This window comes from Canis lupus, chromosome 20, assembly GCF_048164855.1.
Source record: "Canis lupus baileyi chromosome 20, mCanLup2.hap1, whole genome shotgun sequence".
NCBI lineage: Eukaryota > Metazoa > Chordata > Mammalia > Carnivora > Canidae > Canis > Canis lupus.
The window spans coordinates 32,094,738-32,108,514 of record NC_132857.1 but is presented as its reverse complement, the minus strand read 5'-3'; positions in this window follow the sequence as shown (position 1 = coordinate 32,108,514).

The window sequence follows — 13,777 nt, the reverse complement described above, 5'->3', positions numbered from 1 at the left end:
CAGTCAGTTAAGTGTCTGACTCTTGGTTTCGGCTCAGGTCATGATCTCAGGGTGGGTCATGAGATCAAGCAACGTGTCAGGTTCTGCCCTCAGTGTGGAGTCTGCTTTAGTTACTCTCTCCCTCTCCCTCTACCCTTTTTCATGTCAACTCTTGCTCTCTCTCTCTATCTCTCTAAAATAAATAAATAAGTCTTAAAAAATAAACAAAGTAGCAATTACTTCTCCCAGAGTTTTACCAGCTACCTTCAGGTGTGATATATTTTTTATTGTTTTGGCTTCATAGTCAGGATTTCTCTAGCCTTAAATGGATACACCTGCTTCACACTACTTGCTCCCTCTTTTGGAAGAATTCTTAAGCTTTTATATCTTCTCTCCATCTTACAAGGCACCAGACTATCTGCTAGAAATTGTGATTGTGGTTTCTATTTTGCCTGTAGACCTGGCCTGTTTTCTATACAGACATTTTACTTACCTGAGCTCAATCTTTTTTTCCATTCTCAGGAGCATACATAAAGAATCAACCACAAAGTAAAGAGATGTGTGGATTTGGCACTTGGGGTGTTAAGGGATGTGCCATTTGGTGGGGTCCTTGGGTGATGTTTTCCCAGCATCTGGGGGTGGGTTTCCTGCTGTCATCAGGAACCACATATCTTTAATACCCTCTGATAGTCTATTTTAGTCTATCTGCTTATGTCTCACTCTTCTTCCCAATTGTGGAGATCCTCCTGCTTTAGTACTCTGGGTTCTATTGAGTAAAGATGTGTTTCTTTAGCAATCTTCTTTTTTTTTTTTTTTTTTTGTTTTTTTTCTTTAGCAATCTTCTGCTAGTTTGAAGAAGTCTATCAGTCACTCACATCTCTCTCTTTCCCCCACTGGAGAGACTGCCAAGGTCTTCTGGACTAAGATGTGTTCTTTTGGGGTGGGGACTAATGCTGGTAAAGTTCCTCTTACCCATTTACCCTCTTACCTACTTCAATTCAAACCTTTTTTTTTTTTTTTTTTCTTCAACAGAGTGCTAAATCTTCTCTGGGAACCTGAGTGTCTACAAAAACTCTCTTGTCTGTGGGTGTGCACCCCAAGTAGCCTTCTTCAGGTGCTTCTAAAAGTGGTGGAGACAAACTGAAGCCACTTCATAGGCTCCTGCCAGTTCTATAATACTATATTGAGGTTGTTTTGCCTACTACATGATGCAAAGGTGGGTGAGATTCTTCCTGGGTCCTTCATATATTTTTCTGAGCCCCACAACTCTCAGAGAAGTACTTTATCTATGGATGATGCTGATTTTAATTTTCAAAGGAGGGGCAAGTGAGGGATGTCTTATATCACCACAATGCTGGCATGAATTCTGTCAAAGCACTCTTAATGGACTTGAAGCAAAGACTTTTAAGGGTAATAGTATTTGGTCTGTAGGAGCTTATATAAATTAGGGTTCATCTACATATTCCTTCACACCTTTGTGAAGAATTAGTTTATTGCCTTCTGAATTCTCTGCCTCTACTAACTGCTGAGGACACACACACACACACACACACACACACACACACACACACATACAATATCATAGTCCCTGATCTCAAGGATCGCAATATCTCTTCCAACTGGTTTATAAACAAGTAATCCCCATATTGTGATGGTCCATATTGTCCTTGGATGCAGAAAGTTTCAAAGAACAATCTACTTATTCTAACAACCAAACTAGGATGGATATTACAAAACCGATTTTGAAAAATCCTGTTATAATAGGATTTTTTGTAAGGATTTTTTATTTTTTATTTTTATGTAAGGATAAAAAGAAACTCCCAAGACCAAACTCTAGAAAAGTAGTATCTTTATTGAGAGAAGTGACTTACTCCTGCTTTTACTTATGTGGTGATGTGTGACAAGGAAATTTTTGTAAAAAGGAAGAAATGAATACAATTTTAAATAAACTTTAAGCAGTCATGTGAACACTGGTATGAGAGATCTGAAGAGCCCCAAGATACTGATCATGTGTCTACACCCCCACCACCTCTTTTACATTGTAACTAAAAGATCACTGGCAGGGGACATGACAGATTACTCATCAAAAAAGAAAAAAAGGAAAGAAAACAAAAAGTGGGAAGATGAGAAAATCACTCTAATAATTGTGGTTTTTAGATGCCACTTCTGAAAAGGGGCAGAGGCAGGGGAGAGAAACTTCTCCAAGTAACTTAGGGCTTTTCCAAAGGGGAGGGGAGTCTCTCTCAGAAGCCAGGCCGAAGGTATAAGAGCTGAAAGAGTTCTTCCAAGGCTCATAAACTTGGGGATAGAATCTGAGAACAAAGAGAACTGCCAAGTGATTCAAAATTAAAAAGATGAGCTGTAAACCTGAGAGACATATTTCATGGTTCAAAAAGTTGGTGGTTCAACTTTGAGGTTCAAGAATATCTCAGAAATATTGACAGTGTTCAGTCACCTGTCTGTTAAAGAGAACATCCTGACCTCACCTTCAAAGTCTTTGAAGCTAAAGTGAAATGCATCAAGTCAACGTTGTAACAGTTCCAAACCTAGCCAAACTGCAGTTCAGATTCTTGATCTGTTTCCACTTCAGCAGCATGGTATGAAATAGAGAATATTATTTATTGAGATAAATAATAGTTTTTTTCTTCTATTGTTTTACAGAAAATGTCCAATATATAATAAAAATCAAGAGATGCAGGGAACAAATATTAGAAGACACATGGACTTAATAGAGGGATCCCTGGGTAGCGCAGCGGTTTGGCGCCTGCCTTTGGCCCAGGGCACGATCCTGGAGACCCGGGATCGAATCCCACGTCAGGCTCCCGGTGCATGGAGCCTGCTTCTCCCTCTGCCTGTGTCTCTGCCTCTCTCTCTCTCCCTCTGTGACTGTCATAAATAAATAAAAAAAAATATTAAAAAAAAAAGAAGACACATGGACTTAATAGAAATAAAGTTAAATAAAATTTAAAAATGGAAAAATATTACATAGGATGGATAACAATGTACATAGCAAAGAAAAAAATCAATGAAGACACAGGACAAATGAAAATATTATAATAAACACACACACACCAAAAAAAGATGTGAAAAGATATGACAGAGCATCATCTCAGGTCTATGGGAAAATGTCAAATAATATCCTATATACGTAATTAAAATTAGAAGAAAAAAAGAGAAAATGGTGCAGAAGAAATATTTCAGCAGCAAATGGTTGAGAAATGTCCAAAAGTGTGGAATGACATCAATCTACACATCCAAGAATCTCAGTAAATCCTATGTGGGCTAAACACAAATATCAATAATTAGGAAACTAAGGAGAAACAGAAAATGTGTAAAAGCAACTAGAAGAAAAAAGGGACTTTAAATATAAAAGAAAAATAATGTAAATAATAGATGACATCTCAGCAGAATTAATATAAATAGAAAAACCTATTGAATTTTAAAGTACATAATGAAAAAAAAAAAACACAACAAACTAGCTGACCTTTAAGTTCTATATCCAGTGAAACACATTTTAAAAGTGAAAGTGAAATAATTATATCCTCAAACAAGTAGGGACCAAAACTTTTTGTTAGTAGGTCGACAATATCTAAAAGACTAAAAGTTGTACTTTAAAGTGCAAATATAAATTACCAGATGAAAATCCATACTTTTTGGGAAAAAAACAAGGCCAGTAGAAGTGTACTGTCTATATAAATATAAAAAGCATTTAAAAACCTTTATCATGTGTATAAATTCATAGATCCATATATACATATCTACATGAACATTTACTAAATTTTGTAAAAGTATTCACTTTTAAAGTAGAATAATAACAATATATTATGGAGTTGATGGTATATGTTTAAAATATAAGAACAAAAATGCAAAGTGTGGAAGATATAGAGTTTCAATGCCTGATACTACACTTTGAAAAAAATTAGTACAGTTAACATATAATGTTATGTTAGTTTCAGGTATACGATATAGTGATTGAACACTTCCACACAATATCCAGCGCTCATCACAAGTGCACTCCTTAATCCTCATCACCTATTTCCTCCTCCTCCCACCCTCCTCTCCTTTGGTAACCATCAATTTGTTTTCTATAGTTAAGAGTCTATTTTTTGATTTGTCTCTTTTTTCTTTGTTCATTTGTTTTGTTTCTTAAATTCCACATATGAGTGAAACTATGTGGTATTTGTCTTTCTTTGACTTATTTTGCTTAATATTATACCCTCTAGATCCATTCATGTTGTTGCAAATGGAAAGACTTCATTAATTTTTTTAAGATTTTACTTATTTGAGAGAGAGAGAGAGATCACAGGAAGAGGAGGAAGGGGCAGAGGGAGAGGGAGAAGCATACTCCTCACTGAGCAGGGAGCCAGATACAAAGAGAGACTCAAATCTAGGCCCTGAGATCATAACTTAAGCCTAAGGGAGATGCTTAACCTTCTGAACCACACTGGAGCCTCTCATTCTTTTTATATATATATATATATATATATATATATATATATATATAGCTTGTTAATATCCATTGTGTATGTGTATATATATATATATCACATTTTTTAATCCATTCATCTATTGATGGACATTTGGGCTGCTTCCATCATTTGGATTTCTAAATAATGCTACAATAAATATATTGGTGCATATATCTTTCAAAATAATGTTTTCATATTCTTTGGATAAATACCCAGTACTGGAATTATTAAATCATATGGTAGTTCTATTTTTAATTTTTTTGAGAAACTTCCATACTGTTTTCCACAGTGACTGTACCAGTTTACATTCCTACCAACAGTGCATGAAGGTTCCTCTTCTCCGCATCCCTGTCAGCACTTGTTTCTTGTGTTTTCAATTTTAGCCATTCTGACAAGTGTAACATTTCATTGTGGTTTTGATTTGAATTTCCCTGATGAATGAATGCTGAATAACTGATCTTTTGAGTGACACTGCCTGCATTCTCCCATACCTATTTCCTCTCTTATGAGGAACTTTATAAACTTTAACTAAAATTAAATAAACTTATAGTTTTAATTTCCCAGTTATGTTGGATAGAACTTTTCCATCATAATAGAAAGTTTATTATGAGTCAATAATGAGTGATCATAAAGCCTCAGACACTCCACTCTTGTACTCTAATAAAGGCAGAGTCCCAGGTCCACACTTTCTCTTTTTTCTGTCTGTCTCTGTCTCTCCACTTGCTACCTCACTGTGGCTCCTGGACATGCCCCTTCAAGACCTTTGAGTAGTAAATCTCATTCCTCAAAGTTCCCTGATGTTTTTTGCTTAAATGTATTCTTGATCCTAATAAGAACCACAAGGGATGGCCCACCCACAACAGTGGTCCCAGGAGAAATGTTGGTAGGGGTTTACTACAAATAATAGAGGCCCTGGGAAATGCCTCAGGTACTCCTAGCCAAAAGCATTACCATTTGTAGGTTAGGACTGACACAACAAGGAGTTGATGGAGTTATACTCTCCTAAGACTTATATTGTGTTCAAGAAATAGCTTTTTTTTTTTTTTTAAAGAAGAGTGGAATAAATTATAATGTCTATCTTAACTTCTAGAGCAGTTCTGTTTAATGGAACTTTCTATTATGATGGAAAAGTTCTATCCAACATAACTGGGAAATTAAAACTATAAGTTTATTTAATTTTAGTTAAAGTTTATATAACCACATGTGGCTAGTGGCTATAGCATTAGAGATTGCATCAAAAAAGAACTATTAAGATATAAGATGATGAGTCAATTCACCTTATAGAAGAAAAAGAAGGGAAAATAGGAACCAAAAACATATAGAATAAATATAAAAGGTATGCTGAAAAGGAGAAATTTAATCATATCTATATGTACATTACATGTAAATGTAAGTTGACTACACATTCCAATAAAAAGGCAGGTATTTCACAATGAATTAAGAAATGCAAAATCTGACTATAATATGCTCTTTATAAGAAACATACTTTAATTGTAAATACATACAAATCATTATAAATACAATACATACTTTAATTGTAAATACAGATTGACAGTAAAAAGGTACAAGAGGTACAGTATGAAAGCACTAAAGATCAGCTGAAGATGCTGTTAATATCAGTCTATTTCAACTTGTGGCCAGAGAATAGTGCTAGAAAGAAAGATTGATGAATATTGATGAAAGAAACAGTTCATAAGGAAGACATTTTTTAAATGTATATACACTTAACAAAAATGAATGAAGCAAAATCTAATAAAAATAAAAGAAGACATATAGGCAAATCCACTGTTAAAGCTGGAGGCTTAAGTGCCTTTTTCAGTAATTGAGAGAACACTTGGAAATCTAGAAAGAATACAAAAGGCAAGAAAAATTATCAATCTACTTGTCCTAGTTGCTATTTCTATAACACTACTGAATCCTCTCCCCCCGCAAAATTCATATATTGAAGCCCTAATCTCCCATATGACTGTATTTGAAGATTTGTCCCTTAAGAAAGTAATTAAGGTAAAAGAGGTAATAAAGGTACGACCCTAGTCCAACAAGACTGGTGTTTTTATAAGAAGATGAAATTTGGACATAGACCCAGGAGGAAGAACATGCAGAGACATAGGGGAAAGGCAAGCATCTGTAAGCCAAGGAGAGAGGCTCAGTTGGAGCTATACTTGACAACAGCTTGGTCTGCGACCTTCAAGGTATGAAGAACTGTGAGAAATTAATTTTCTGTTGTTTAGGCCACCCAGACTATGGGACTTGGTTATGGCAGACTAGCAAATTAATACAAAGACTATACCAAAAATAGCAGAAATTATAAGTGGACATGTAACACGCATTGAAATATATCATATTCTAGGCCAAGAAGCAAAACTTACACATTTAGAAGGATTGAAATCCCGAAGTATTTAATTAACTGACCCATATCTAAATAACACATAGGTTAAAAAGGAAGTATCAAGGGGCATTAAAAACTTTCTGAATTGAAGAAAATAGAACTACTTGTATCAGTAGTTATAAGATGAAGCTAAGATAGCTCAAGTAGGAAAATTTATATCACTAAATTTATACCATTTTTAAAAAGTAGTTTTAAAATAAGATTTGGATTGATGAACCTTAAAAAAGGAAGAGAAAAATTAAACTCAAAACTAGCAGATAAATAAGAATGAAAATCAATGAAATTGAGAATAGAAAAAGAAAGCGTAATATTGAAAGTAAAACAAGTATGTTGGGGAGATCAATAAAATCAAAAACTCTAGCCTGACTTAACAATAAAAAAGAAAAGACAGAATATGAATATCAAAAATGAAAAAATGTACATCATAAGTACAAAATTAAGTAAAAGAAGAGTCAGAGATTAATATAGACAACAACAAGCAAATTTCTAGACCCAGATGATTTCAGTGGGCCATTTTATCAAACATTTAAGGATGAAATAACCCCAATATACACAACTTTTCTAGAGATGAAGTCAGCAACATTTTTCTGATACTTAAATGATGATGTTAAGTCCTTATGAAAAAAGATGCAAAATCTTTAACAGAATATAAGCAAATTTTATCTAATTCTATATGATAATAGATCATGACTCAATGAGATTTATCCCAGAAATATAAAGCTAACTCAACACTAAAAAATCAATGAATGATGTGCTGAAACCAACATATATCATATCATGAGCCATAAAGCAAATCTTGACCCACATAAAAGAATTGAAATTATACATAGTATATTTTATGACAACTGTACCATCTAGAAACTAGGAATCAATAACAGAGAGACAACAGGAATATCTTAAATATTAGAAAATAAAGAACACACTTTTAAACAAACAGGAATTCTCAAAGGACACAAAAAATACACAGAACTCAATGAACATGTAAATACAACTCATAGAACAATGTGGGTAGCACTCTATAAATGTATCAAGATGGAGTATTTTAAAATGTTTATGTAACCCACAGACAGGTAAGAAAACAAATTGGATAAATAAGAAATCATTTTTATATGAAACAAAAACAATGAAATGGCAAATATGACTAATGTAACAATAATTACCTTAATGTAAATTACCTTAAATATAAGTTTAAGGTAATTATCTTATATATTTACATATAAGGCAATTATCTAATATATTTATATTTTATATATAATAAAATATATAAAAATTATATATAAGATATCTTATATAAGTTAAGTTAAAATTACCTTAAATGTAAATAGTCTAGATGTACTTATCCAAAATAGTAACTGATAGATTGGATTAAAGGATTAAAAACCTTGGCTTTATTATATTATGTGCAAATAAGATTTTGTGTAGATATGGAAGGCTGGTTTAACATCTGAAAATCAATAAATAGGGATCCCTGGGTGGTGCAGCGGTTTGGCGCCTGCCTTTGGCCCAGGGCGCGATCCTGGAGACCCGGGATCGAATCCCACGTTGGGCTCCCGGTGCATGGAGCCTGCTTCTCCCCCTGCCTATGTCTCTGCCTCTCTCTCTCTCTCTCTGTGACTATCATAAATAAATAAAAATTTAAAAAAAAAGTAATAAAAAAAAGAAAATCAATAAATATAATCTACCATATAAAATGTTAAGGAAGAAATATCATATCAATTGGCACAGAAAAATCATTTGACAAAATCCAAAACACATGCATGAGAAAACTGTATAAGACTAGAGTTTCATAAAATAAGAGAGGATTTACTTCATCTTGATAAAGAGTATTTATAAAAAATCAACAGTCAACATGATACTTAATAGTAAAAAGAATGAACATTTTTCTCAAAAAAAAAAAAAAAAAAAAAAGACCAAACAGGGATGCTCACTCACTTCTATTCAACATATTATGGAAGTTCTAACCACCATAAGAAGGCAATTTAAAAAATACATCAGGCTTAAAGATTTAAGAAGAAATAAAATGATCTCTATTGGCAGATGGCAAGATACATGCATGTGGAAAAGCTCAAGAAAAAAGATCCTCCTAGGAATAATATATATGTTAAGCAATAATATAAGATATAAGAAGATTAACACAAAAATCAATCACATTTTTATATACCAAAAATACACATGTGGACACCAAAATTGAAAACAAAGTATCATTTACAAATGTTTCAAAGATAGTAAAATACTTAGGTCTACTCCTAATAAACATGCAAACAGGATCAATATATTGAAAAATTTTAAATACTGATGAAAGAAATAAAAAAAGACCTAAATAAATGAAGGTATATTACCATCTTGGATTCAAAGATTATGTAGCTGAGATGCGATATTGATGGAAGGATACAATCTTAGATAAATGGAATATACTGATGAAAAGACCCTCCATACGTGTGATCAACTGACCTCTGACAAAGGAACAAAACCCACCCAACCTCAACAAATGGTGCTTGAGCCATTAAAAATCCATTGGAAGAGGACAAAATAACTCTTGGTCTAAATCTCATATGTTATACAAAATTAAGTCAAAATAGACTTAAGTGTAGAGCATAAAACTTTAATACCTTTAGGAAAAAAAACATAGAAACAAAATTAAATAAAAAGAAGAAGAAAATCTTCAGTATTTAAGACTAAGTATAGAGTTTCTTAGATTTGACAGCAAAGCATGATGAAAAAAATGGAAAAATTAGACCAAATCAAAATTAAAAACTTTTGCTGTGTGAAAGGCCATGCAAAGTGGATGAAAACACAAACTACATATCATGAGAAAATGTTTGTGAACAAAGTACTAATATCTACATGATATAAAGAACTTTGTGATCTAAAAGAACTTTCAAAAGTCAATAGTAGAAATATCCAAATCATTGACAATATCAAGCCCTGGTGAGGATTCAGAACAATTGGGACTTTTATATATCACTGATAATGACTGCACCATTTTGCATTCATTTTTGAAATCAGATGGAAAATTTCTTATCAAAGTTAAGTGAACATTTACTATGTTCATAACAGCAATGTTATTATTGCTGGTTATTTATCTTACTGAAGAAAACTTGCACATGAATAAGGGCTTTACTGAGAATCACCTAAATTTGGAAACAACATAAGCATCCTTTAATTGGTAACTGCTAAACAAATTATAATACATCCATACAGTGACTTATACTCAGCAACCAAAAGGAAAAAATAGTGATACACATAAAAACATTGAAGGGTATCAAATGTATCATTCTAATCAAAAGAAGTCAGGCTTCAAGGCTGTATAGGTTTCAATCTTTTTACATGGCATTCTTGTATAGGTGAAACTATGGATTATTACTTGGGGATAGGTGTTAGAGGAAAGATAGACTACAAGGGAGCACAGAAGGAATATTTGAAGATATGTTCTACATCTTGATAATGCTTATTGTTAAATGACTATATATCTTGTGAAAATTCTCAGGATTGCACATAAAATGGTTGAATTGAGTACTTAATTTTTATTTAATAAAAATAAATAGTATTGGGGGCACCTGGGTGGCTCAGTCAGTTCAGCATCCAGCTCTTGATTTTGGCACAGGTTATGGTCTCATGGGTCTTGAGATCCAGCCCTGCATCAAGCTTTGTGCTCAGTGGGGAGTCTGCTTGAAAATTCTCTCCCTCTGCCCCTCCCCTTACTCACACAGGTGCTTTCTCTCTCTGTCTAAAATAAGTAAATCATAAATGGATAGATGATAGATAGATCGATAGATCGATAGATAGAGGATAGATAGATACATAGATAGATGATAGATGATCGATCGATCGATCGATAGAGGTGTCTGGGTGCCTTAGTCTTAAGTATCTGCCTTCAGCTTTGGTCATGATCTCAGGATCTTGAGATCAAGCCCCACCTTGGACTTCTTGCTCAGGTTTCTCCCTCTCTCTCTCTGTCCTGTTCCTCTGCTCATGCACTTTCTCTCTTGCTCTCTCTCTCTATTTCAAATAAATTAACAAATAAATCTTTAAAAAATAAATAGCATCAAAAACAAGGAAATACTTACAGATAAAGCTAACAAAATATATGAAAAACCAGACAACTATAAAACTTTGTTAAAAAAAAAAACTTTGTTGAGAGAAATTACATAAATAGGGAGATATAATATGCTCAGGAACAGGGAGATTGAAATTGTTATGTGTTCACACTCTAAAATGACCCATAGACTTAACTGAATCCCTATTAAAATTCTAACAGCTTTTACTTTTAAATAAATTCTAAATTTTATGTAGAAAGGCTAAGGTATCAACTAGCAGAGACAATCTTCAATACAAAGAATGAATTTGGAAAATTTATACTACTTGATTTCAAAGCTTACTGTAAAGCTGTAATAAATCAGTTTTTGATACTAGTATGATAGACAAATATATTGTTATAAGAGAATAAAAAGCCTAGATATACACATACGGTCAATTCATTTTCAATCGTTATGCCAGAATAATTCAAAGGGAAAAAAATGAAAACATTTTTATAAATATTGCTAGAAAAATTATGTTTGTGTTTTCATATGAACACTGACACTTTCCCCCCTAAAGATAAAATCCAAAATCATAAAGCTTCTAAATATTGAAATACAATTATAATTTTATGTTAAGTAAAAATTTCATTTACAGGACCCAAAAAAGACAAACCATAAAGGAAGAAAAAAGTTACATTGGATTTTACTAAAATGAGAAAATTCTGCTTATCAGAAGATACTAGTAAGAGTATGAATAGAAAAGCTACACAGTGGGAAAAGATTTGCAGGTAAATATGAAAAATGACTTTTATCCACACTATATAAAGAATCCTTATAAGTCAATAAGTAACAATATAAAAATTAATTGCAAAATTCTTATACATTGTTTTATTTTAAAAATAAAGCTATACAAATGGTCATTAAGCACATGAATATACTTAACCTCACTAGTAATCAGAGAATGCAAATAAGGATCACACTGATCTTCTACTTCACATCCACCAGAATGAATATTTTTTTTAAACCTAATGACAAATATTTCTAAAGGTATGGAGTCATTGGAACTCATACCTTGCTAATGGAGCTGAAAACAGTTCAATCATTTTGGAGCACTATATAGAATACTCTTATGAAGTTAAGCATAAATCTACCTTGTGAGACTGATTTTCCTCCCAATTTTGACTCAAAGAGAGTAAAAACATACATTTACAAAAAGATTGGTCTGAGAACATTCACAGCAAATTTATTTGTAACTGACTAAAACTGGAAAAAAAAATATTCTTCTGTTTGTGAATAGGTGAATAATGTGCCCTATCCGTACAATTGAATACTTCATAACAATTCAAAAAATTACCAAGTCAACTCAGCACACAGATGAGTATGAAAATATTTATTGAGAATAGCCTGTTCAGCACATAGAATACATATGATATGATCTCATTCATGTTAAATACAACTACAAGCAAAACTAATCTATGGTGATAAATATCAGTCGTGGGACAAAGAAGATTACTATTGACTGGAAAGAATATGTAAATTTGAAAGAATTTACAATGTTCTATTTACTATTTTTTGGTAGTGTCTATAGAGTTTTATACAATTGACTAAACTCTAAAGAGGAAACATTTAAGATCTGTGCAACAGGGCAGCCCGGGTGGCTCAGCGGCTTAGCGCCGCCTGCAGCCCAGGGCGTGATCCGGAAGTCCGGGGATCGAGTCCTGCGGCAGGCTTCCTTCAGGGAGCCTGCTTCTCCCTCTGCCTGTGTCTCTCCCTCTCCCTCTCTCTCTCCCTCTCTCTCTCTCTCCCTGTCTCCCATGAATAAATAAATAAAATCTTAAAAAAGAAAGATGTGTGCAATTTAGTTTGTTAGTTCCATATCAATGACAAAAAAAAAAAATACAGCATGTTAAGTACAATGAAGTTAAGAACAGCGAGCTGAAGCAAATTTTGAAGAGGCACTCAGTTCAGGCATGGAGGTTCAGAGCACACCTGGAGCTGCCAGCTTCCATGGAAGACATGGACTATTTTTAAAGAGTGTAGGCCAGAAGCTAAGCTGAGTGTCCACACACTGCTTGGAAACTGAACCAGAAATGGGAAAGCCAAGTTATTGTGCTTCTCTTTTGCTTTTTTCCTCCTTCCTCCCTTCCTTCCTCCCTTCCTTCTTCCCTTCCTTCCTGTCTTGATCTTTTAAATGGTTCCAGTCTATTCTCAATTATGCCAAAGGGAAATGGACAAGGTTTTTCATCCTCACTTCCCCCAGGCCAGCTAGCAGGTCCACTGAAGCCTGAATGAGTGTTGGGAGATGCACCCTGTGAGGAAGAGCCCCTAGGGCTATATTCTCCAAGTGTGGTTCTAGAACTAAAAGATCAGTTATCACCCTGGAGCTTTTTAGAAATTCAAATTCTCAATAGCCTCAGACCTAATGAATCTGAAATCCTGGGCCCCTCATGTGCTTTAAACATAAGGCTTCAAGGTGATCCTGTTGTTGCACACAGTTTTGAGAATCTGTGCTTAAAGGGAAAGCCTATTATCAGGGGAAAAAATAGTCAAGGCCACAGGTTTCAGTGCCTCCCTCTAGGGAGTTGGCTTCTTTCATGTTCCATCCTGGAAGATTAGGAGCCCATTCTGTGGCATTGGTCTGGGGCAGCATTTAGTATTTATGTTCTGATAAGTCCGAGTGGAATGCTAATGCCACTGGAGAGAAGGGGGGCACTCCCCTTTGAGGACCAAATATTATATAATTAGAGACAAAGAATGTCTTTATAGGAGATCAGGGAAGTTTTCTAGAGGCACCTGCAGGAGCCTTTAGAGAGGAAAGATTTGAGCCACAGGATTCAGAACTTTTTTAAAAAAGAAATAATAGGTAACAAGAGGATTGCAAGCAAGCCTGTTAAAAACTGCATGACAAGAGTTGAGAAAGT